This window comes from Megachile rotundata, chromosome 6 (genome assembly GCF_050947335.1).
Source record: "Megachile rotundata isolate GNS110a chromosome 6, iyMegRotu1, whole genome shotgun sequence".
In the NCBI taxonomy this organism is placed as follows: domain Eukaryota; kingdom Metazoa; phylum Arthropoda; class Insecta; order Hymenoptera; family Megachilidae; genus Megachile; species Megachile rotundata.
Window position 1 is genome coordinate 9919314 of NC_134988.1, and position 26507 is coordinate 9945820.

General features: G+C 35.4%; 1 protein-coding gene across 1 annotated transcript in view; it reads right to left on the reverse strand.

The window, feature by feature from the left end:
- Window positions 1–25299, reverse strand: part of LOC100880378 (Shaker cognate w) — a 71833-nt gene extending 46534 nt beyond the window's left edge. Inside the window, exon 1 of the mRNA XM_076532493.1 lies at window positions 24896–25299. The gene's annotated coding sequence lies outside the window, so the exon portion shown is untranslated. The remainder of the gene's footprint in view (window positions 1–24895) is intronic.
- Window positions 25300–26507: the final 1208 nt, after the last annotated feature.

Genomic DNA, 26507 nt, shown 5'->3' on the forward strand with positions numbered 1-26507 from the left:
ATTAGGGGAATTGGGGAATTGGGGATTTGAGAATTTGGGGAATTGGGGAATTGGGTATTTGGGGATTTGGGGGTTTGAGAATTTGGGGAATTGGGGATTTGGGGATTTGGGGATTTGGGGGTTTGAGAATTAGGGGAATTGGGGAATTGGGGATTTGAGAATTTGGGGAATTGGGGAATTGGGGATTTGGGGATTTGGGGGTTTGAGAATTTGGGGAATTGGGGATTTGGGGATTTGGGGATTTGGGGATTTGGGGATTTGGGGATTTGGGGATTTGGGGATTTGGGGATTTGGGGATTTGGGGGTTTAAGAATTTGGGGAATTGTGGAATTGGGGAATTGGAGAATTTGGGGAATTGGGGAATTGGAGAATTTGAGAATTTGAGAATTTAGGGAATTGGGGATTTGGGGATTTGGGGGTTTGAGAATTTGGGGAATTGTGGAATTGGGGAATTGGAGAATTTGGGGAACTCGAGAATTTGGGGAATTGGGGAATTGGAGAATTTGAGAATTTGAGAATTTGAGAATTTGAGAATTTGAGAATTTGAGAATTTAGGGAATTTGAGAATTGCGGAATTGGGGAATTTGAGAATTTAGGGAATTTGGTAATTAGGTAATTTGAAAATTGGGGAATTTGAGAATTAAGGAATTTGAGAATTTTCGATGATAGATTTAGGTTTGAGAGTATTTCTAAACACTATACTTGTGAATTAAAGCAACGGTTATTAAAATAGTTGAAAGCGCTATGAAAATACCAGTACCGAAGAGAGTTATAATACAATTAGAACGCAATTTAGAAGTTCAGTAGCGAATAAAAGCAACTCTGGTGAAATATTCGCAGCTAGCGTTAAGTACTTAGGTGGGCCAAAGTCTATCACATAACCCATCTATTGAACCTATTTTCTGCTTAAACGCTTATCTCATTACCGTAATCCGCAATTATCAGATTACCCAGTAGATTTACAATTCGGGGTCCCTGAAGCTCCTGGCCCCGTTTAATTATCACCCTTACGTACCCTTGCACTTTTCAGCCATAACTAACAATCGGTAAGTATTTATATACTCATTGTTTATAAAGAACAACGAGTAAATTTTTATTTGGTACTTCATAAATAATAGAAAGAAAAATTGGTGAAGGAAGAAATAGAACAATGGATGGGTGATATGGGTACTTGAGTTTGTTTCAGATAAGGGAAAATTGTGAATTGTGGTTGTGGTAATCCGTGAGGAACAATAAGCAAATATTGGTACAAGCTTTAGGATGGAGGTATATTTTTCAATTTTTAGAAATATTCAAATTTTTATGTTGGTAAATTTATAGATTTTTAAATTATTATACTTCCATCTCTGAATTTTCGAATTTGAAAATTTAAAGATTTGAAGGATTACAGGTTCTATATTTTCACATTTCCTAATTCTCAAATTTTTTAATTTCTAAACTTCAAAATTTTCTAATTTCTGATTCTCCATATTCCCATATTTCTAAATTTCTAACCACCTAAATTCTTAAATTTATAAATTTCTAACTCTCCAAATTTCCAATTCACAATTTTCCAAAATTTTCGAATCTCTAAGTCTCCAAATTCCTAAACCCTCAAATTCCAAGATTCCCAAAGCCCTAGATTTCCAAATTCATAAATGCACAAATTCCAAGATTCCCAAATTTCTAGATCCCCAAATTCCTAAACCCACAAATTCAAAGATTTGCATTTTCCTAGATCTCCAAATTTCTTAACCTCCAAATTCCAAGATTCCCAAATTCATAAATCCCCAAATTTCAGGATTCCCAAATCCCTAGATCCCAAAATTGCTAAATCTCCAAATTCCTGAACCCCCAAATTTTCAAATTTCCAAATCCCTGCATCTCGAAATTTCTAAACCCCCAAATTCCAAGATTTCCAAATCCCTAGATTCCTAAATCCCTAAATCCCCAAATTCTAAAATTCCCAAAACCCTAGATCGTCCATTCCTTAATACCCAAATTTTCCAACCCCCCAAACCCCCAAACCCCCAAATCCTTAAATCCTCAAAATTCCAAATTTCCAAATTTCCCTCAAAAGAATCCAACCCCTTAAAAGCGCAACTCCGAACCCGTAAAAATCTTTCGAATCTTCATCAATGGCGACTAAAAGACATCGTAAATTGAATTTCCCTCCGAATTGAATTCCTTTGAAAATGATTACAGTAATTCCGTCCAGTAACGTGAGCAGAATTTGCGTTGCTTATTTCAGCCGTCCGCGTCGTCTAAAATCTAAAAGCCGGCTGAAAAGCAGCGCGTGTTGTGTTCTTTAGACATCAACCTTGAGAGGGCTTTCATGTTTTCTCTTAAAAGAGTCGCACGTACACGCGGTGGCCATCAGAAAAGCTGCCAGCGGCCAGTTTCCCTGTACACTGGAACATTGTTCAAAATTCTTCCGGTTCGAGTAAATTTCATTTAAACCGTTTTAATTTCAAGCTTATTTCCGCGTGCTTTCAGCTTTCAATAAAATGTTTCAACGATGCGTGCGTTTTAAATCCACCTTTCGCCACCGGGGTCTCTTGCGAAAATCACGTTAATGTTCAGAAGTGGTTAAAACGTGGTTGCAATTTGCAGCCGGGCAGAAATTGAAATTTATGAAGCTTGCGTTCGCAACAACTGTTCGTTAAAACACTAAGTGAATGAAATTTTTCTCTTTGGAGACGCATTGTAAAAAATTAGATGCAATCGAAGATCTCAAGGTCTAACGGGGTAATTAGAATTAAATATAGAATCTGAAATACAGTCTTCGAGAAAATGTTTATTAGTTAACATGCACTTTAGCCTCGAGCTTTGTGGTTTACCCAATTTGCCTCGGATCCGTTTGTTCATACGCTGTACATAATCTTCCGGAGGCTCTATAATTTCCACTAAGGAATTACCAGTATTTTTGAAGCTGATACAACTGAATACAGTGATATGATTCGTGCAGAGGGAGCTTGCGGACTTCCGATGCAGCGGAATAGAAATGGTACCCGGTCGTCGCCATCTTGACAGAGTAAACAAAGGACAAAATGGACGCTCATCGAGTGTGGTTTCACATCTCGAAATTGTGCTTGTAAACGATATCGGTAAAAGAGAGTCGAAGCAAAATTCTTCGTTCAAACTGGCTGTATTATTCGCAATCGTACTTAAATAAAAACATTAAACTATTTGAGAATTTTTGTATTTAGAAATTTTAAGGTTAGAAGTCCTAAAAATGCAAAAATTACTAATTGACCGTGGTAATTAAAAAATCAATCCGAAAGTGAAAAACTCAGAAATTTTGTAAGTTCAAAAGCTTCTATTGTAAATATTAAACGAATAAACATATAAATTATTACGTCAAAATATTTCATTCTTGATAATTAATTACATTGACACAACAAAAACTGAATAATTAATCATGATCATTCTCATTAGATCTTGTCAAGCAATCGTATTTAACCGAAAATTGATGGATAGTTTTCTGAATACGAATTTTCATTCTACAATTATGACACTGATTAATAACATTGCTGTGAAAAATGATTAAATTATTCGAATACTAATGTACACTTTCAAATCTTTATAAATGATTATCTTATCTTCTGAGGCATTCTTTCACTGTCCCATTTATGAAAAATTTATCATTTCAGATTGAAACGCGTAAAAAGTTAAAGTTCAATGCTTTTAACATTCATCATTTTATCATAACATATCCTTCTATATTAAAAATTGTATGAAAGCAAAATAATGTATGTGTACGTATAATATTTCAGTAAAATCTCGTAAAACGGGTTATATCCTGCGCTGCTGGACGACATACACGATTCTGCCATTTTAGTATAAATTTTTCTGGTTTAAATTCTGCAAAAACGGATACTGATTAACGAGCAGGAATTAATAACAAAAATAAGGGTCGTTTTAAAACGGAGTTTTATTGAGGGAGGTAAAAAACTTGGAAATTAGGCTTTTGGGAAGTTTGGGAGATTTGGGATTTGGGAGATTTGGGATTTGGGAGAATTGGAATTTGGGAGATTGGGGACTTGGGAGATTTGGGATTTGGGAGATTTGGAATTTGGGAGATTTGGGACTTGGGAGATTTGGGATTTGGAGGAGTTGTAATTTGGGAGATTTGGGACTTGGGAGATTGGGGACTTGGCAGATTGGGGACTTGGGAGATTGGGGACTTGGGAGAATTGGGACTTGGGAGATTGGGGACTTGGGAGATTTGGGATTTGGGAGATTTGGGACTTGGGAGATTTGGGATTTGGGAGATTGGGGACTTGGGAGATTGGGGACTTGGGAAATTTGGGATTTGGGAGATTGGGGACTTGGGAGATTGGGGACTTGGGAGATTGGGGACTAGGGAGATTTGGGATTTGGGAGATTTGGGATTTGAGAGAGTAGGAATTTGGAAGATATGGGACTTGGGAGATTTGGGATTTGGGAGATTGGGGACTTGGGAGATTGGGGACTTGGGAGATTGGGGACTTGGGAGATTTGGGATTTGGGAGATTTGGGATTTGGGAGATTGGGGACTTGGGAGATTGGGGACTTGGGAGATTTGGAATTTGGGAGATTTGGGACTTGGGAGGTTTGGGACTTAGGAGATTGGGGACTTGGGAGTTGGGGGATTTGAGTGTTTAGGGATTTGGGAGATTTGGGATTTGGGAGTTTAGGGATTTGGGAGATTTGGGATTTGGGAGAGTAGGAATTTGGAAGATATGGGACTTGGGAGATTTGGGATATTGCAGATCTGGGACTTGAGAGTTCAGGGATTAAAAAATTTTCATATTTTAGAATTTGGGGATTTGAAAATTTTGGGACTTGGTAGTTTATGAATTTAGAAATTTTTGCATGTGGATATTTCTGAACTTACAAATTGGGAATTGTAGGTATGGTTTCACTCCTACGCTCATCGCCACCAGACGGCGCATAAGACTTGACTTTCTCGCTAGTACTCAACCTTCCCAGCTTTTCCATTAGTTAATCAAACCGTCATAGCAGGATTTGAAACTTTTCCGACTTGACAGTCGAGGGATTCGCCAAATTGAAGGATTTCAGAAGTTAGAGGATTTAGGACTTTATTTTTTTGGATATTTAGAAATATTGGTATTTAGGGATTTTACCTTTCCTCCACAATTTCTTCAACAGTGTCCCCATTTCATTCGCCCAATATCAAATAATAGACCCCAACGTGGATTAATTCTTTCCTTCGGCAAAAAAATTAGCGACAGAAGTTTTATCAAATTCCCGTTTCGCCAACGGAGAAAAAGAAGCCAAGGGAAACTCGACGGAGTACGATGAAACGGATTATTTCGCTCTATATAACACAACGTAGATATTGTTCGATAAACGAGAAATAGAAAAAGTGCTCGACCACGGAACGAAAGGGATTTGCATTCGTTCTTGTTGCATAGCAATGTCGTTTGACTTTGTACGTTTGCGTTGAGATTCAAGGAAACAGCAAAAACTGTATCGTTCGCGTGCACCAAAGGAGATATTGTCATTCCCGTTTGTTGTTGAAGAGACACCGAGTCTTGGATTTGAATTTAAAAGGAGCCAGCGTACCGTATAAGTACGAACGATTTCAATTCTTTTACATTCTGCGGTGAACGGCCATGAAGTTTATCGACGCTCTCCCTGGAATCTGACGATTACTTATATCTCGAACGACCACCGTTTCTTCCGGGTCATTAATGTTCCAACGATCAATCCACCACGATTTTACGTGGGTACAGTGGTATGCACTTTCGATCAAAGTTCAATCGCAAGAAAATGCCGAAAGTTCGCGAGGATAAAAGAACGGGGAGCAAAAATTGACCCGCCATTTTGGTTACACTTCAACTTTTAATGGACACGAGTGCATATAGGGAGAGATTGTAAGTCTTTTCGGGATGGTAAGTTTTTAGGTAGTAAGTTCTTTTTCCTTTTAGGGAAAGTAGGAGGGAGGTGATAGGAGGGAGAGGTTTGATGAAATTTGGAGGTTGTGAATGTTTAAATTGGGGAAATTAGGTATTTGGGGAGGGTAAATTTATGACTAGGGAGTTTGGTAATGGGGAGGTTGGGAATTTGGGGAATTAGCATTCATGGAATAATGGAAATTTGGGCTTTTGCGAAATTCAAATTTTAGAATTTGGGGAGTTGAGGAATTGGGAAGTTAAGGGTTCGGAAATTTAGGGATTTGGGAACTTTTGTAATTTGGGAATTTGTGAATTTAGGGATTTGGGAAATTGGGGATTTGGAAGTTTAGGGATTTGGGAATTTGGGAAATTGGGGATTTGGGTGTTCCAAAATTCCGAGAATTCCAAAATTTCGAGAATTCCAAGAATTCCAAAATTCCCAAACTCCCAAATTCCAAAATCCCCAAATTCCCAAACTCACAAATTTCAAAATCCCTAAATTCCCAAACTCTCAAATTCCAAAATCCCCAAATTCCCAAATCTCCAAATTCCCAAATTCCCAAATTCCCAAATTCCCAAATTCCCAAATTCCCAAATTCCCAAATCCCAAAATTCCCAAAATTCCCAAAATTCCCAAAATTCCCAAACTCACAAATTTCAAAATCCCTAAATTCCCAAACTCTCAAATTCCAAAATCCCCAAATTCCCAAATCTCCAAATTCCCAAATTCCCAAATTCCAAAATCCCCAAATTCCCAAACTCACAAATTTCAAAATCCCTAAATCCCCAAATTCCCAAATCTCCAAATTCCCAAATTCCCAAATTCCCAAATTTCCAAATTCCCAAATTCCAAAATCCCCAAATTCCCAAACTCACAAATTTCCCAAAATTCCCATAATTTCCATAATTCCCATAATTCCCATAATTCCCATAATTCCCATAATTCCCATAATTCCCATAATTCCCAAAATTCCCAAAATTCCTAAATTCCTAAATTCCCAAAATTCCTAAATCCCTAAAATTCCCAAAATCCCTAAATCCCTAAAATTCCCAAGTTTACAACTTCCTATACTCGATCTCCCCGCACTAAACAACCTATAGTAAGATTCTCGTTCCACAGTTCCTCCCATTTTTCCCGAATCAAATAGAGCGTGCGTTTCACTGGAGCGAACATTCCCCCAAATTCTTGGCGAAACCGGTGTCAGCGGGTACGGTAAAAAGAAATAATCTACAAGTGGTTTTAACCTCAGCCAGTGCTCGAGAGGGTTGCAAACTACTTCATTCTCGGTCAACGTTCGCCACGGACCACCTACCAACGTGACTTGGTGGCTGCTTTCCACGGAATCGTAAAGTCGCCGATCGAGTTTTACTTTCAGAGTGAAATAGCGGATTCCAAGAAAGCTATCTCGACCCTTCTCGTCGATAAAAAAAAAAGAAGAGAAAAAAGAAAAAGGGACGACGAAGTTTCTGCTTCTGTGACGAATGTCTCATAGGAACGTAATAAGCTTCCTCTTCTTTTTATGAGAGTTTTGTAATAAAATTTTCATGTGTCCTTTTTTGTGATAAAACTCTCTTTAATTGGCATAATTTCGACATTTTTATTTCGATGTACTGTTTGAGCTTGGTAGAAGGTTTTGAGAAAGTTTTCTTTTTATTAAGGTTGGGGATAGATATATTTTATGTATTTGTGAAAGTGTTGCAAAATTTTGTATAGTTTAGGGTTGGATTTATTGTGTATGTGAGTTAGTTTGGATTGATTTGATGAGGTTTGAAATGAGTTGAGTGGAGTTGAAGTGATTTTGGACTGTTTGGAACGATTTGAGTTAATGTGAGACTTTGTGGATCGATTTGGATTGATTTGAGTTGATGTGATTTGATTTGGATCGATTTGAACTGGTTTGAAGGGACCTGAATTGATGTGAACTGGTTTGAACCGGTCAGAATTGATTTGAACTGGTTTGAACCGGTCTGAATTTATTTGAACATGGTTTGAACCAATCTGAATTAATTTGAACATGGTTTGAACCAATCTAAATTGATTTGAACATGGTTTGAACCAGTCTGAATTGATTTGAACTGGTCTGAACTGATCTGAATTAATTTGAACATGGTTTGAACCAATCTAAATTGATTTGAACTGGTTTGAACCGGTCCGAATTTATTTGAACATGGTTTGAATCAATCTGAATTAATTTGAACTGGTTTGAATCGGTCTCAATTGATTTGAACTAATGTGAGATCATTTGGGATCGGTTTGCTATATTATTCTACAGATTACAGTACAATTGTCTACAACATAATTGAAATTACTTATAATTATAATTCATGAAATAAGTTAAGTACAAATCTACACAATGACAGTGAACAACAGTATACTATTCAGCACATGTACACTTGCAATTAATTTCCAAACCAATCAGCCATATAGCGCAATTATCACATTTATAACATAGCTCACAATTACTCTCCATCATACCAATACCAATAAAAATCTCCATCAAAACACCTCGCTGAAATTTCTCTCAAATTCCGACAGAGACAAATGAAAATTGCAATAGCGAGTCCGGGGCCTCAAATATAGCAACGGTTCCTGAAAAATTTCGTCGTCGACATAAATCGAGGTGACAAGGAGTTAGAAATGAAACGGGTCTGACCACATATATAAACGAGGGTCCAAGACGTGTCGAAGGGGGTGAAAATTTAAAGTCGGCGCGCACGTGTCACGTACGATGAGGAAGCCACCCTCGTCCGATCGACGACCATCTGGATACACAATGTGTTATACGTGGTGAAACGACGCTGCGATCGAATTCTAGGTCGGTTCGCCATCCGTGACGTCACCAGGACGGATTTTCACGTGTGCGTGCACGAACACGAGGGGCGATTTGCGCCCGCGCTCGTTCAGCGATCGCATGAATTCGATGTAGGACAGCGTTTGTCAAGTGGGCTATATTTGCCCGAAATGGATACAGAGGAACGAGGGTACCCGTGACTCGGCCGCCGAGAATTATAATAATAGCACCGGCTGAAAAATGATGATCGATATTAACAATGGAAGGAGCTGGAATAATGATCGATGGCGAGGTTCGTCAAGCGGGATGGAATACGGGATAATAGAGAGATTGCTGCTGATAGTTCGCGGTGTACCCTAGTACCACGCTAGTAATGACCACCGGGATTAATGACGAAGTGAACCTGTAATGATGGCCCTTGCTGTGTTATTTTAACGCAATAACAGGGCCGGTGACATGCAAGAAGATGGAGAAAAATATTGTGAGAAATTAGGAAATTTTGGAGATGGTTATAGTTTATTTGAACGAATACATGATTTGTTGTTTGTATGTTTATAGACGTGGTTTTAAATGTTGGATGATTTGTGGAAGTAGGTGTGTTTGTATTGAAATCATTTGTTCGGGTAAAATATATGATAATCGTTGCTACGGTGGTATTTATTATGTATTTTATGATAAAACATTCTTTTAATACTTTGAGTAACATGTTACCTAACAATGTTACATATAGGCGACGAATTGTTCATATGAATCTATCACTTGTTATTAAGAATTTGTTCCTTTATCTAATAGAAAATATTTGTATTAATTACTTGGACCTGTGAAGACTATATATAGTATAATATTATTAAAACATTGTATGTATAAGATTTGTTAAAAACAAAATAGTTATCTAATAATAATTTCAATTGTTTCAGTGTAGCAGTGAACATATTAATGTCAGCAATGTGATCTTAACAAGTTCCTTTTAATTCAACACAGATTCTTTAAAAAAAAAGAACAGAATAAACATTTGTCGAAGAAGAATAAAAATCTTTTAAAATAGTGAAATATGCTAAATTACATGTTTTATAACATTAACATATTAATAATAGCAAATATAAGTAATTATATCTGTATCGGTTGAATGTCAAATCGAGAAAAGTCAAGATATGTCAAAGTGACAGAAAAATGCATTTGAATTGTCGCGCCAAGACGGCTACCCCTCCCAAGTTACTTACGATCAGTAGCTTCGCTCTCATTGGCTGAACCGTACATAGAAAACAATATGGCGTCCAACCAACTTTTCGAATACTTCAAAAACGTTTACATAGTTTTATCTACTCGTATATACTCATATCTTACTTAAATCGATGAATTCTTAACCATCAAGCTTGTATTTTTAAATTTAACATACATTAATTATGTAGAATAATAATTTGTTATGTAGAACTACTGATGTGTTATAGGTCCAACACTTTCAGATGATTCTTTAATTGAACCTTTAGTCCTTCCTCAATAAACCTTTTGAGAAAGAAAAAATCTTGCAAATATTTCTAAGGGTTTCTTTAAAATATTTTAACAAAGATTATCCATTATTCAATCAATATGTTCCAATTCAATGCACCTTGCAACAATGCACCTCCATATTTTTTCCATTGTGCTTCTCCCAGTGGATAATATGTACATTTATCGAATTAAATTCAGTATTTGCATCATTCATTTCAGTACTTTGAAATAATGTTTCATTTCAGTTCCAGAAATATAAAATTAATTCAAATGGATGTAATGAAATATGAAAACCTTTTTACCAGATTCTTGCAGATATGGTGGTCTTTTAAAATATAGAAAGTGTACTTATGTTGGCGTTCTTAATATATTACACAGTGGCTAATTGGCAGATACAGTGACCCATTTTGGAACATGTGACGTCTCACACAAATTGATGACACGAAATAATAAATCAATCAATTTGTAACAGAAACATCGTCCACTTGCAAATGTCCAATTTCCAATTGTGTCACACGTCAAAGCTATATAGAAATTAAAAAATTGTTAAAATATAAATAGTGTGAGACATAGCAAAAATAAATAATGTAATAATTTATAATTTTCTTTTAATACAATTTTTCATATGTGACGAAGAAGAATAACATCTATATTTGATGAATCATATTACACTTCCTCCTTTTTCAACAAATTTGATGCTTGACAATTTAATTTATTAAAACAAACTATGTCTAACTTAATCTTATTGAATCACCTTACACTTTCTTCTTTCCGAATGAATCTCATACTTGATAATTTAATTTATTAATACAAACTATGTCTAATTTTACAATGTCTACATTCTATCGAATTTTCATTCAAAGTTTTCGTCAAACACATCGAATTTTATTGTACAAACCATTTTACATCCGTCAGTTTTCTATTTAATATTCACTGTTCTTTATTTACATACATTTTCGCATTTGCATTTGGCACAGAATTCTAAGTAGACACAAGGTACATGATTTGTAGTTACAGTACGCAGTCAACGTGTTAATTATCATAAGTCTGAAAATTAGCGGTGTGGCAAACCACAATAATTCAATTCCAGTAACGGGAGTTCGCAACTTCTTAAATGTAAATGAAGAAATTGGTCTGGAGTTGGAATGTGAATTACTTTAGTGCACCAATTAATAACTACTACATCATATGAAAGTCCGTGAATGTTTCTTCGCTTTGAAACATTTAAAGTTTTTAATATTCATACCGCGCATTGGATTACTACTCATTAGTTTACTACGCGTTAGAATACCACCCATTAAATTATCACACGTTAGATTAATATATATTAGTTTACTATGCGTTAGACTACTACGCAATAGATTACCACACGTTAGATTATAACCTGTTAGATTACTACCCGTTAGAGTACCAATTTGATAGATTAACACGCGTTGCATTACCGCGCGTTAGATTACTACTTGTTAGACTACCACGTGTTGGATTACCGCGCGTTAGATTACTACTTGTTAGATTACCACGCGTTGGATTACTGCTCGTTAGTTTATTACACGTTAGATTACCACACGTTAGATTAATATATATTACTGTACTAGGCGTTAGATTACCACGCGTTGGATTACCGCGCGTTATATTACTACTTGTTAGATTACCACGCGTTGGATTACTGCTCGTTAGTTTATTACACGTTAGATTACCACACGTTAGATTAATATATATTACTGTACTAGGCGTTAGATTACCACGCGTTGGATTACCGCGCGTTAGATTACTACTTGTTAGATTACCACGCGTTTGATTACTACTCGTTAGTTTATTACACGTTAGATTACCACACGTTAGATTAATATATATTACTGTACTACGCGTTAGATTACCACGCGATAGATTACCACACGTTAGATTATAACCTGCTAGATTACTACCTGCTAGAGTACCAATTTAGCAGATTACCACGCTTTGGATTATCGCGCGTTAGATTACTACTTGTTAGATTACCACGCGTTGAGTTACCACTCGTTAGATTACCATCTCGTTAGATTACCACGCGTTGAATTACTTCTTGTTAATTTACTACGCGTTAGATTACCACCCCTTAGATTATCACACGTTAGGTTAACTCTTTGCGTTCAAGAGGTGACTCTGAATCACCATTTTATTTAATACAATAATTTGAAACAAGCATTTGTTAACTTATTCTATAATATGATGCTTGTGATGTATAAACATAGTGAAACAAACAATAGTGGAAATTATTAGTAGAGAAATAATAATTTCAAGAGAATTCATTTAACTTTTTAACTAACAAGGAAACATATCGAACCGCGACACACCGATTTTAATGAAACTTATGTGAAAGATAGTTCTCAAAAAAATATTTGACACGTATTTTTTTTTATCGGCAATCGTTCACATTGAAGGGGTGAAAATAGCCCTCGAAGTTGGGGGTTAAAACCATGTTTTTGGGAATATCTCCGGAACAAAAGAAGATAATTGAATTCTTTTTTTTGTAAATTATTCGTCTTTATATAGGAAATTTTTGTGCGTAAAAAAATTTCAAGAAACTTTATTTGTTTAAATAATATTTAAAAAATTCATCATTTTTGTTTAAATTTTTGCACTAAATGTTGATCTATTTTTTTGCAACTTCGTGTACGTAAACTATGGACAAAAATAGAGGATACGTGTTTTTGGAATTTGTTGTTTGTTGCAATGTTTATTAGATATATAATTTAACGTCACCTCCTGTGAAGAGGGGTAATCAGCATTTTTATTAAAAATATCATTATTTTTACAATCCTTTACATTATTTTAGAGATTTTATACCTCTATATATGCCGTTAATTGATTTCTGAATAATTATTGCAAGTGTCACAGGTATGAGCGTGTCGCGGTTATGATTAACGCCGCGTCATAAGGAACATAGGCTTTTATGGCCAATACTGCTTTTATACTTTTACAGGCGTAAAGACTTCATTCTAAATAAAATATTTAGAACTTTTGGAAACATTGGGATTTTTTAAGAAACTCAGAAAATAAAAATAAATTAAATTATTTTTTAACAATATTGGCCATAAAAGCCTATGTTCCTTACGGCGATGATTGTAACCGCGTCACGCTCATACCTGTGACGCTTACAATAATTGTTCAGAAATCAATTAACGGCATATGAAGAGGTATAAAATCGCTAAAATAATGTAAAGGATTGTAAAAATAATGATATTTTTAATAAAAATGCTGATTACCCCTCTTCACAGGAGGTGACGTTAAATTATATATCTAATAAACATTGCAACAAACAACAAATTCCAAAAACACGTATCCTCTATTTTTGTCCATAGTTTACGTACACGAAGTTGCAAAAAAATAGATCAACATTTAGTGCAAAAATTTAAACAAAAATGATGAATTTTTTAAATATTATTTAAACAAAGAAAGTTTCTTGAAATTTTTTTACGCACAAAAATTTCCTATATAAAGACGAATAATTTACAAAAAAAAGAATTCAATTATCTTCTTTTGTTCCGGAGATATTCCCAAAAACATGGTTTTAACCCCCAACTTCGAGGGCTATTTTCACCCCTTCAATGTGAACGATTGCCGATAAAAAAAAATACGTGTCAAATATTTTTTTGAGAACTATCTTTCACATAAGTTTCATTAAAATCGGTGTGTCGCGGTTCGATATGTTTCCTTGTAAGTTTTAAAGTTGCTGTTTGCAAACAGTCAAATTATCTTTGAGTGCAAAGGGTTAATATATATTAGTGTACTACGTGTTAAACAACTACGCGATAGATTACCACACGTTAGATTACCACCCGTTCTACTACCACGCATTAGATTGTTACACGTTAGATTACCACGCGTTAGAGAAAAGAGCTGCATTTGTTAATTGAATTATGATTGCTTTCAAATCTGAATGTTTTGGTTTTATTTAGTTTATCAACGAATTTTTGCCAATGAAAAAAATATTCCAATTAAAATATACAGAAAGAAACTACAATTCTACAAGTTACAACGTTGACCTCAAAAAGTAATTCGTGTATCGATTTATCTGCTAGCACCGTGCGACGTTTTGTAGAACAAAAAATACGGTAGAATGGCGGAAGCATTTCATTTCGAAAACAAATAGAGAAAGAAATGACTAAAACTTGAAATATAACAATATAAACTCGGCAATAGAGTACCAGAACAGAACAATTTTGCACACCAGAATTAGTTCAATATTTTCGGGTCCAATAAACGTAGAAAAAAGGAACAAAAAACTTACCTATAGCGAAACTCAATTTTGCATGCATGAAAAATTGCGTGCATACAGTTGTTGCTCAGATATCACATTTTATCGGTGAAATGATTATTCACTATTAACCCCTTGCGCTATTTTGACGAGTCTGACGCACTCGTACTTCGTGATCAATTTCACTCGAATTTTGAATACGCTTCAATTTGGAGTTGTCCAATTATTTGCATAGATTGATACAAAATTGACATAACATTTTAACTTTCTTTGTCTGTTTTAATATTGCTGATTAGTTCTGACGCACCTGGCAAATCATAGTGCACGGGGTTGAATCAAATGTTTCTATGTCACTGATCATAGGAACTGAGGCCTCGTAACAATTTCAGATTCGAGCTCAGAAATTGAAATTTGCTCTCAGAAAAGAATGCACCTTTAAATCAAATGTTTCTGTATCATTGATCATAGCGAGCGAATGAGGTCTCGTAACAATTTCAAATTGGGGCTCAGAAATTCAAATTTGCTCTCAGAAGAAAAGAATCGTACACCTTTAACCCCTGCACTATTTTGACGAGTCTCGTGACGCACTCGTACTTCGTGATCAATTTTACTCGAATTAATACGCTTCGATTTGGAGTTGAATTATTTGCATAGTCGATTGTTACCAAATTGACATAACATTTCAACTTCCTTCGTCTGTTTTAATATTGCTGTGATTCTGACCTGACAAATCATAGTGCTGGGTTAACAGTTAAAATGAGGTTTAATTTCATTTTGAGGTTAGCTTGCACCTTCATGAGAAGATAACAGGAGGCGAACGCATACCATTACTTTTGCCATAAATTATATTTACGAAGCATTGTCAGTAGAAATCTATACAAAGAAATGAATTAAATTTATTTCCAAAGGTTATATACCAGAAAATAAAATTAGATAAAAGAAGAACAAAGAATCAGTGAAGTCAAAGCAATTAATATTCATGCTGTTATTATTTGCCTCAGATGACTGGAACAGACATAAGTCCACGAAGATCCTTATTAAGTTCTCTTATATCGAGCTTCATTTCAATGAGCTCTTAATTAAAAAACATTCCACAACCTCAATTAAATAAACTCTGTAGAAGCTTTAGAGAGACTTCGAGTAATTAAGTTTGCTGAAGAAGTCAATCATTCAGTGAACTTTTATTTGCTGAAAACCGTCGAGCAGTTTTCTTATTTCATGAGCTTCACTTGTGGAAGTAATAATTGATAACTGGATTAATAAATGAATGGGTAAACGTGGTAGACATTGGATACACGTTTTAACTGATTTTTACGGTAATTTGTGATTTCTGGGATGAGTAAAATTATGTGAAATTATGTATTGCACATAAATGATAGAAATGTATAATAGTAGTTTTATTGGTTGGTGGATAGACATGTGTTATATCGCCTCGCGTTAAATTGACACGTGTTCGATTATCATAAGTTTATTTACCACGTGTTAAATTAGTAAATGATAGATTACAATGAGTTAAATTTCCACGCGTGAAACTACGACTCATTCAATTATCGTACGTTAGATTACGACCTGCTAGATTTCTACGCGTTAGAGTATCAATTTGGTAGATTAACACGCGTTGGATTACCACGCGGTGAATTACTACTTGTTAGATTGCCACGCGTTGGATTACCACTCGTTAGATTACCACGCGTTGGATTACCACGCGTTGGATTACCACGCGTTAGATTACCACGCGTTGGATTACCATGCATCAAATTACCACTCGTTAGATTGCCACTCGTTAGATTACCTTGCGTTGGATTACTACACGTTAGATTACTACTTGTTAGATTTCCACGCGTTGAGTTACCATTCGTTAGATTACCACGCGTTGAGTTACCATTCGTTAGATTACCACGCGTTGGATTACCATGCGTTGAATTACCACTCGTTAGATTACCACGCGTTAGATTACTACTTGTTGGATTACCACGCATCAAATTACCACTCGTTACATTACCACGCGTTAGATTACTACTTGTTGAATTACCACGCATCAAATTACCACTCGTTAGATTACCATGCGTTGTATTACCACGCGTTGGATTACTACGCGTTCAATTATTATTCGTTAGATTACCACTTGTTAGACTACTACGCGTTAGATTACCACCCTTTACATTATCACACTTCAGATTAATATAATTATATTATTGTACTACACGTTACACTACCATACGCTGGATTACCACCCGTTGGATTACCACCCGTTACATTACTACGTATTAGAATACCACGTAATAGCTTACCACCCGGTACATTACCACGCGTTAGATTACCATCTCTTAGATTACTACCCGTTAGAATACCACGCGTTACATTAATATATGCTAGTTCACCACATGTAAGAGCATCTCGCGTTAGATTACCACCCGCTAAATTACCATGCGTTCGATTACCACCTGTTAAACCATTACCTATGTGTTAGACTACGACGCATCCTATTAATACGTGCTAATTCACTACGTGTTGGTTTACCACGTACTAGAGTACCATGCATTAGTTTATCACGCGTTAGATTACAACCCGTTCGATTGTCACACATTAGATAGTTACGCGTTAGTTCTCCAGGTGTTATACTCCCTCTGACGCTATTTTGAAAATATTTTTTGTAATGCATAACGTTGTACTTCAGTCTGTTTTATTAAATTTATGTATTATTATACAATTATTATATAATACATAAATTATACTAAAATTGTTATCAAATATTTCTGCCTAAAATTTTCATATTGATGTTTTATTATTTATTTATAAAAATGATTCGACTTACTCAATATTATATGATTATAGTAAATTAATGTGGACATTTGTTTCTTATGTAAAAATGCATGAATGAAGACTGCCAGATTGTCACAAATCTTTAATTTCAATTTTAATATTATTTATAAACAATATTTATAACCTTGTCCAGAGTCATGCTTTTTAAATATAACAAACACAATAAAAAGGTGTATCTTTTCGTTAGATCATCACATGCTATACCGTCCCCCATTAAATCCCAAGATCACTATATTCGCACAGAATATCGCCAGGCGTTATGCTCCCGCATTAAGAAATGTCAGACACATTGTCCCTGCCTATTCGCGTGAATGCAGGTCGTGAGTACATTTTCCAAAGCGTTATCGCTCTTTTATTATTTCCTCGGAGACGCACGAAAAAGAGCAAAAAGAACACAACGCACCTTACGACAATAAATGTCTCCAGCATGGAAGGTCATCGTTAAGGAGAAACGAAAAAAAGAGGGAAGGTCGAAAGGTGTCGAAAGAAAAATTCGCATCTATGTAATTAGCGCAACGAATAACTTTAAGCTGTAATATATTACCCGCGAAATTTCGCGTGGCATTGAGCCAAGGGTAGCAACATTAAGCCGCAACGGTCGAATAAATGAACAAAAAGGGAACGTTTAACGCTGCCGCGGTCACATTTGACCACTGAATAATTACGTGGTCCGTGCTAATTCGTCCCTATGGAACTTCTGGCCAGCCACAAAATTCCTTCGCTCTTTTTTTCTCCTTGTAAAAAATTTATCCTCTGTGAACTGACGAAAAATTTCGGCGTACGAATGCATGAATAATGGCGGACGGAGCTAAAATGGCCGCGACCTTCTTGCGAATACGCTGTTAATATTCAAAGAAACGAATGTTATGGTTAATGGTCGCTTGTTGCAAATAACTAACACGAAAAATCGTTTGGTATGTTTATTTTAATAAAGTATATTTATTTTAAGTTTACAATCGGAAAAAATTTATAGAGGAAAATTATTGGGTTTCAAAGAAATTGAATACAATTTGGAAATTTTTAGGGTCAGAGATTAATTACAGTGTGACAAAACTACATAATCATATTTAAAATTTAAAGTTGCATTTGTTAATTAAATTATGTTTTGTAGAAATGGTAGTTGAAATAATTAATGAAAAACTACATAAATACTTTGATGAAGAATTTATGAAAAGTAGAATTGTTAATATTACATTTTTATTTTATGTAAAGAGACATGTTAACATTCCACAATATTCATATGTATATTGAAAAATTATATTTTACAAAAATGTCAGTTTTTAATTTCACTTTGAATTTTATTTTTGATATTATTTTCCAAAATTATTGAACGCAAATTATTTTTAAAAATGATTGAAAGTATATTATTTTTAAAAACTATTGAAAATATATCATTTTTAAAAATGATTGAAAGTATACTATTTTTAAAAATGATTGAAAGTATACTATTTTTAAAAATGATTGAAAGTATACTATTTTTAAAAATGATTGAACATATATTATATTTAAAAATGATTGACAGTATATTATTTTTAAGAATTGTTGAAAATATATTAAGCTGTAGTAGGTTGATTGAAAGACAGAAAATTATAGAATATAATAGTAAATTATTGAACAATACGTGCATTAAAGAAACAGCTATTGTTCCTTAGATTATTGTAAACCGTTCGGTTATTGTTATGGTGATTTGCCAATTAATTTATTCGCTCGTATCGATTGCTGCAAATGTAATTAATGCACGGTTATAGCGTTTCGATTGAAACCTAAATTAGAAACGTTGTTGTTGTTAGCAGTGATTATTGGCCGTACCCCCGTTTAGCTAGTGATAAACCTGATTAATTGTATCTTTCACTCTATTATTTCATAGAATTTAAATGGAAAATTAGCCCAGTGAAATCGATGAATTTCAATAAAGTATCAATCGATGTATTTCGATAAATTCGTATCAATCGATGATAATTCAGAAATATGTAACCATAAAGTTAAAAAAACATGAAGTTAAACAAATAGCAAAATTTGTAAACCGTTTGAGGTTTATTATCGTTAAATAATTATTTACAAACGCATTCAGAAATATGTACCCATAAAATCAAAAAACACGAAGTTAAACAAATAACAAAATTTGTAAACCGTTTCAGGTTTATGATCGCCAAATAATTATTTATAAACTCATTCGGTTTGATCGAAATATCGAACATTGTAAACTCCTTCATAAATTATGCAAACTATGTTTAATAAACAGTACGTGTTTAAATAATAAATATATTCCAATCAAAATTAGCGTTCATTAACTCGAGAAGGTGTTTATAAATGACAAAGCAATATTTAAAATTATAAAATTGAAAACAAACAGTCCACTAACATAATAAATACACGAATTGAAAGGTTGCAAAGGTATAAATAATTCATACAATTCTCGGTTCATTCGATTATATTTAAAACGAGCGCGGTACGTCCGAGTAAAAAAAAATGGCGCGGCTTAATTATATCTGTCGTATGTATCTACCCGAGGGACATTTTTATTTATGGTCTGACAGAGGCTTTACTCGGATCAAGTTGAGAAGAAAGAAGAATACTCCGTACACTTCTGAGCAATGGATATAATGAAAAAGGCAACGTGAAATATTGGAGTTGTCGATGTCAGTCAGTCCATGATTATGGATTACGAATTTAACTTTCGTAAATAAGTCGTTAAGGTATTGCGATGTGTTAGAATTTATTAGGGAAATTTAATATTAATAATGTGGTGGTTAACAGGTATGTTATGGGGTTTGGATAAATGGGGACTGTAAGTTTAATAGAGTGAAATAATTGAGTGATTTGAATGAAGGAAATTAGGTTTGAATGTAGGGAGTTGATGGTTTGGGGTTATGGAGATGTGGAGATCGAGAAGTATGGAGATCAAGAGATCTAAGGTAGGGATTTGGAGATATAGGGATTTAGGGACGTTGGGATTTGGAAATATAGGGATTTGGGGACGTTGGAATTTGGAAATATAGGGATTTGGGGACGTTGGAATTTGGAAATATAGGGATTTGGGGTCGTGGGAATTTGGAAATATAGGGATTTGGGGACGTTGGAATTTGGGGACGTTGCGATTTGGGGACGTTGGAATTTGGAAATATAGGGATTTGGGGACGTTGTAATTTGGAAATATAGGGATTTGGGGACGTTGGAATTTGGAAATATAGGGATTTGGGGACGTTGGAATTTGGAAATATAGGGATTTGGGGACGTTGGAATTTGGAAATATAGGGATTTGGGGACATTGGGATTTAGGGACGTTGGAATTTGGGGACGTTGGAATTTGGAAATATAGGGATTTGGGGACGTTGGAATTTGGAAATATAGGGATTTGGGGACGTTGGGATTTAGGGACGTTGAGATTTAGGGACGTTGGAATTTGGAAATATAGGGATTTGGGGACGTTGGGATTTGGGGACGTTGGGATTTGGGGACAATGGAATTTGGGGACGTTGGAATTTGGAAACATTGAGATTTGGGGATGTGGGGATCTGTGCACATAGAGATCTAGGGACACAGCTAGTTAGTTGTATAGAGTTTTAGATTTATAGCAATTATGGGGTATAGAAATATGGATTTATAGAAAAGTAGGGGTATAGAGCTCCACTTATAAGGAGTTAGGAGTATAAGACTTTAGGGACATAGAGATATAGGAGCATGTGGATCTAGGAGTTTTGAGATCCGGGGGAATAGAGATCTAGATTTGTGTAGAATTTGGGGTATAGGGATCCAGATGTGTAGGGATCTAGGGGTATAAGAGTTTGTGAATGTAAGGATCTAGGGTTGTAAAAGGTTAAGAATGTAGGAGTCTAGGATTATAAGAGTTTAGGGATATAGATATCAAGGTGTATAAGTTTGAAAATGTAGGAATCTAGGGGCATAATAGTTTAGGGACGTAGATATTTAAGGCTATAAGAGTTTAGGGATGTGAAGATCTAGGGTTACAGGAATTTAGAAATGTACAGATATAGGAATATAGAAATCTAGAAGTTCCAGAATCTAGTGAAATTTCTATTCCTACATACATCTAGCTACACATAGACCTTGAGGTATAAAGATCCACATTTCTAAAAATTTAGGGGTAGGAGACTTTATGGATGTTTGGATATATACAGAGATTTAGATGTCTAATGTATTGTAGATCTAGGTCTACATAGTAATGTATAGTAATGTATATCTATATAGTGATATAGAAGTATAGAGATCTCAAGTGAAGTTTATGTGAACCTAGAAATACAAGAATTTAGAAACGAAAGTATCTACATCCACATATATCTAGAATAATAGAAATCTAAAAATATATACATATCTGACTATCTACAAATTTTTTATAAAACACAGAAATTTACATATAAAAATGCACATATCTAACTTGCATAGGAATTTCAAAAGATGAAGGGACCTAGTGAACCCTTTCCTGATATAGTCCAGTGTGACTCCAGTGTAGTAGTTCTCCACATACTTAATACCCGGAAATATAATTTCAAAATGTATACATATATACGTCATAATATAACATCCACATGTTCCCATTTTGTATAATAGTTAATCTATCACATTATGTACGATCATTTTCACTATGACATTTAACACCTCATCTATTCGCTTGATAGCTGAAGTTGCCATTACTGATCAATATTATCAAATCTCTGTTAATTGAATCACACCTAAATTCAATCATTTCTATTGAATTATAACCAAATTATTAACGATCAAAGGCTTATGTTAATTAGTTTTCAACAAATAGAAGCTTCGAAAAATATATGAACGAGTTTGATGTTTGTGGAGTGTTCAGAGTTTTGAATATTAAATTGCATGTTGGGAAATTATTAGATATGAGGAAGTTTTCGTGTAAATACAGTTATGAGGGATTTTGGTAAACATATTTTGAACATTATTTATATCATTAATATTCTGTGTATACAATTAATTAAAGTTATTATAGTGTTATTATCATTATTATTTTGTCAGTAATACTTGCAAACTAATAATAATTGTAATTATAATAATTTTAATATTATTATCATAATTCATTCATACAGTTATTTTTATAAGTTCATTCAGTTACATTTAGAAGATTATTGTTTTATAATGTCATTATTATTAAGATTACGATTACATAGAAGTCAATGATTTACTATTGTATTATTATATTATGCATTATCTTATTATTGTATTATTGTATCTTATTAAACATAAACAAATTGTATACTTCATATGTAATTTCATTTTTAATCAAACTTTATCTTTAACTTTAGTTTCAAATATTTCTATTCATCAATTGTTTACTGAAGAAGCAATTCAAAAGAACAACTTTAAACAACTATTTATTAATTACAATAGAAAATAAAATTTCATTATAAAAGTTGTAATAATAATAATACTTGCTTTATTTTCCCTCATAATTCTAAGGAACAATGTATCCTTACAAAGGTTAAAAAGGGCATAAACTTTTGCATATCCTTAACACTTAATAACTCCAAGCACTGAATTCCCGAAATTTCACATTCCGTAACAGTGTCCTACAGGAATTTCATCGCTCCACCAGGAGCTGCAACTACGCGCGCCCGAGTGCAAGCTTTCCTTTGAATAAGGACAGATAATTATCTAATTTTCATGTTTTCAAGCTTCCAAACTTTCAAATTTACAAATTCTTAAGCTCTTAAATTTGAATAATAAGTTTGTGAAGTCTTCAAGTTTTCACGTTAAGTGCACTATTTTTTGAGTTTTCAAATCTCTACAATTATTGAATGTTCAAGTTTATAGACGTCCAAATGTAGAAACCCAAAGTTCCGAGTCCACAAATAATCTGAAGTTATTGAAGTTACTAATCAGTTAAAATGAGTAGTTTCAGATTTCACATTTTTGAGTGACCTCACCTTGAAAATTATCTATTTTCAAATTTCTAGGTTCAAAACTTAAACATCATCACATTCATAAATCCTCAAGTTTAAGGATTCTTAAGTACTTGTATATCAAAGTTCCAAGTGTCCTAAATTCCTTAATGTTCAAATTTTTAGGTCCACAATTTGTATTTCACTAAAGCCATGTATCTTCAAATCTCAAGATCTCCAAATACCTGTAGATCAAAGTACCAAGTGTCCCAACTCCCTCCATCTTCAAATTCCTAGGTCCAAATCTATAAATCTCCAAATCTCAAGACCTCCAAATACCTCTATGTCCAAATTCCAAGTGTCCCAAATCCCTTCATCTTCAAATTCCTAAATTCAAAATTCGTACATCGCCAAATCCATGAATCTCTGAATCACAACACGCCTACGTACCTATATCTCAAAATTCCACCCATCCCTAATCCCTCGATCCTTCAACTCCTAGATGCAAAATTTGTATTCCACCAAATCCATCAATCATCAAATCGTAAGATCCCAAAATACCTCTACATCCAAATTTCGACGATCCTAAGTCCTACCACCATCAAACTCCTAGATCCGAAATTTGTGTATCACCAAATCTATAAACCTCCAAATCCGAAGATCCCAAAATACCTCCACGTCCAAATTTCAAGTATACCAAGTCCCTCCACCATCACACTCCTACATCCAAAATTTGTACACCACCAAATCCATAAATCCCCAAATCCGAAGATCCCTAACCACCTGCATTCCTCATACTAATGACTCCAAATCCTCCAATTACCGCATCCCGAACTTTCCCAAATTACACAAATTAGCTCGTGATCCACATCGTCTCTTTATTCGTCTGAACAACCCGTAATCGTGTCGAGGATCATTCGACCGACGAGAACGCACGTTTGACAGATCGTATCGGCGAAAGGTGGTCTCAACGGCCATGTAACCAATCAGCCATCGGTTTCTTCCGGCGGCCAACAAGTCATCCTCGCGGTTCGCTAACCGGTGGGGTGGGTTGACATCGTTCTCGAAGGTTGTTGACCAGCACGACACGAAGGCGCGTATGCAAAGACAAGTCGCGTGTCGTCGCGAGCGTATTCCGCTCGCTTACGGGCTGGTTTACGAGCGAAGCTGAGCGGCGGCAGTAGCAGTCGACCCCTTGTCGCGAGAATCGATAGTCTGCGTGCACGAAACGCCGGTAAGCGCTCGGTACGCCCCAACGACATTGCCATCTCGATTCCTTCTTTCGATCTGAAGGAAAAAAACGGGGCTGACGCGGGAGAAGCGAGGAGGTAACCTGTCGAGGCGGCATGGCGAGCGAAATCGAACCAACAACCGTGGAGGGCAGGGGCGTGCAGGCGGCGATCGAGCGAGAAAGCGAGAAAACCGGTGAATCCGATAAATCAATGAACGAAAATACTCCGTGGTAACTGGCGGAAGGCAAGGTACAGACGGTAAGAAAACCACGGGGTGCATCGACTCCTAGAACGATTAATAAACCTGCGATCGACCTGAATCCTTAAGAACCTTTGAAGCTCGACGGTGCGAGAAACCTGCTGATAAAAATAGAGCCGTCGTCACGTTCGCTAACTGTGATCCTTGCAAGGTTCTTGCTGGGTGTTGCGAGGAGTAAAAGTTCCGATGTTAGGAAATCGAAGGACAAAACACGGGAACATAATTAGGAGGAAGGTAAGTTCGGTAGCGATGACAGAGTCCCTCGGGGCGAGGATCCACTTAGGAGTTCGGAGACGATAGAGCCGGAAGGCGGAATCCACTTACCTTCGGTCGCGCTCTCTTCATGTCTCGGGACTCCTTCACGGCATCTCAATGACATTATTCCGCTTCCGTATCCTCCATGTCGATGCTGGCTGGCGACGATGGCGCTGGTCGGGGTTTACTGGCTAGGCACAATGGACACTGGCTTCCCCTTCGACGAGGAAGCCGGCTACGACACCGACTGTCCCCGTTTGATCACCGTTAGTCCACAAGTCCGGCGATATAACGGAACGGTCGATTAATGGGACACTCGGTTACCGGTTGATTCTCACCGTGCCACCACCCGACACGAACGAAAGGTCATCGTTACTGGTTCGTGTCGCGACTCGAATGTGGCCCTAAATTGTCCAGGACGAAGATTCGAGCTGTCTCGACTCGTGCGCGGACTGAACTGACCTCGAACTAAGCCGCCGTTTCTGTCTTCCGTCGGAGCAACGCGAAAGGGGTGGCGTGTGTAGGGGATGAAGGGTCCGAGGGTGGGGAACGGAGGCGCGCGCAGACCCTCGAATGCGTATGCGTTAGGGTAATCGCTAGTACACTCGGCTGCAACGGAGGCTTCCTTTTCATAACTACACATATGTAAACTTCAGCGATTCTTTAATTGTACTTTTTTTGAAATTTTACATTTTTCAACTTTCTTATTTTGAAATTTATAAATATGGGTGTTTATACAATTATTCTGATTATTCAAATATTTGGGATGATTTCAAATTTTTAAGGTTTTAAGCTTCAAATCTTGAAAATTTTTTCAAATTTATGAATTCACAAATTTTGAAAGTTTTAATTTGTTAAATTCTCAGATTTATAAGTCTCTTTTAGATTTAAAAAAATTTGAGTTCACTGTGCACGAAATCGTAAATTTTCAAGTTTCTGTAAGTTTCTGGATCCACAAATTTAGCGATCATCAATTGACTATGATTTCAAATAGATTTACAAATCTTTAGATCGATAGAGATAAATGTTTTCAAATTTCTAACTTTTGAAATTTCTAGATTTTCAAATGCCGAGATTCCCAAAGACCTAGGGAATTTTCCTAGATTTCCATATGAAAAAAATCCCTAGATCTTCGAATTTCTATACTGAAATTTCTGAATTTTTATAATTTTTAAATTCACAAATTTGTAAATTGTCAAATACTCAAAATTTCTAAATATCCAAATTTCCAAAAGTCTAAATTTAGAAACTGTGAAATTTGCAAATTTTTTAATTTTTAAATCCACAAATTTATAAGTTTTTAAATTGCTTAATTTCCAAATCCCTAAATTCATCAGATTCCTAAATTCCCCAAATCCCAAATTTCCCAAATCTCAAATATCCCAAATTCCAAATTTCCCAAATCCCAAATTTCCCAAATCCCAAATTTCCCAAATCCCAAATTTCCCAAATCCCAAATTTCCCAAATCCCAAATTTCCCAAATCCCAAATTTCCCAAATCCCAAATTTCCCAAATCCCAAATTTCCCAAATCCCAAATTTCCCAAATCCCAAATTTCCCAAATCCCAAATTTCCCAAATCCCAAATTTCCCAAATCCCAAATTTCCCAAATCTCAAATTTCTCGAATCTCTAATTTCCCGAATCCCAAATTTCCCAAATCCCAAATTTCCCAAATCTCTA